Source organism: Octopus bimaculoides, chromosome 8, assembly GCF_046866305.1.
Source record: "Octopus bimaculoides isolate indiv1 chromosome 8, ASM4686630v1, whole genome shotgun sequence".
Taxonomy (NCBI): Eukaryota; Metazoa; Mollusca; class Cephalopoda; order Octopoda; family Octopodidae; genus Octopus; species Octopus bimaculoides.
Genome location: NC_142935.1, coordinates 32,464,219 through 32,465,785, shown reverse-complemented (window position 1 = coordinate 32,465,785; position 1,567 = coordinate 32,464,219).

The following is a 1,567-nucleotide window of genomic DNA, read 5'->3' as shown; positions in this document are numbered from 1 at the left end:
TCAGCATACATTTGCATGTCTAGACATGCTCATATATATTTAAATGATAAACTTCTGGAAAGTTTTACCGATTCTTACAATTCCAGTGATGGATTGGATCTGTAGTCTTCGAATTAACTTTCTTTTTTTCTGATTTTGAGAAGCCTAATTTCTCAACATTGGTATTTGGGCAGTGTGTTATATGTCCCAGGGCCTCAATAATTACAGGTATAGTGTTTGATAGGTTCATAAAGAACGAAGACATTTCTCGAAATCGAGTCGCAGCCATTTTATACATACATACATCCCAAAAGATAGAGCCTTGTATCTTTGTTGGAAATCAGCTCACTCGTCAGTGGAAGATTTATAATAATTAAAGAATAGAAGATACATACATACATACAAACATACATACAGACAGACAGACAGACAAACATACACATACACCCATATATATATATATATATATATATATATATATATATATATATATATATATATGTATGTATGTATACATAATTCGATAGAATGAGATAACAAATCCAAGGCTTTGAGAAAATTTCAGGACTTTTAAAATAAAATAGACTTTGCTGTTGTTGGGATATTATGGATATCCTTTCATCAGAGACGATTTGAGAAGAATATATATATATATATATATAAATTCAAATTACGACAAACATAAACAAACAAGCGAAGCTTGCTTTTAGAAGCGTTGACATGTCTTTTTTATAGAAAGTTAAAGAAGTGATGTTTAAATTCTCAATCGCAGAATAATGCTAATAATATAGCCTGAACAGGATAAACTATCCCTATTTTTGCAGAGAAAAGTGTAGGTGGCCAGCTGTGGACTCGAATTCACATCCCCGTCATTACATGTGACGATGCTTTTGCCGATTAAGCTAAACTCAACATCTCAACGCTTCTAAAAGCAAGCCTCGCTTGTTTGTTTACGTTTGTCGTAATTTGTGGTGATGAGTTTAGCTTAATCGGCAAAAGCATCGTCACATGTAATGACGGGGATGTGAGTTCGAGTCCACAGCTGGCCACCTACACTTTTCTCTGCAAAAATAGGGACAGTTTATCCTGTTCAGGCTATATTATTAGCATTATTCTGCGATTGAGAATTTAAACATCACTTCTTTAACTTTCTATAATATATATATATATATATTGTTGTACTTGGGGATGGTCATATTGCCAGTTTAGCCAATAAAAACACACGCACTGTATATTTGGTGTTAATTTGCTTGCAAAACAAATATATATATATATATATATATATATATATATATATATATATATATATATATATATATATATATATACATTTAAACATACGCGTTAGTTTTTCATTTTTACTTTTGTTATAGTTTACCGCACATATAGACGGGCATACAAATCGATACATCTGTCGTTTTTTTCCTCTTTCGTCTCTCTTACTATTATTATTACTGTTATTTTTCTCCTTTTAAAACTCGCTCGCAAATATCCTATTTTTTTCCTATTACCCCACTTGTATTCTCCCTTATTGTATCTTATTTTAATTTACTTTATATTATTAAACCCTTTTTGATGTCCTTACAAA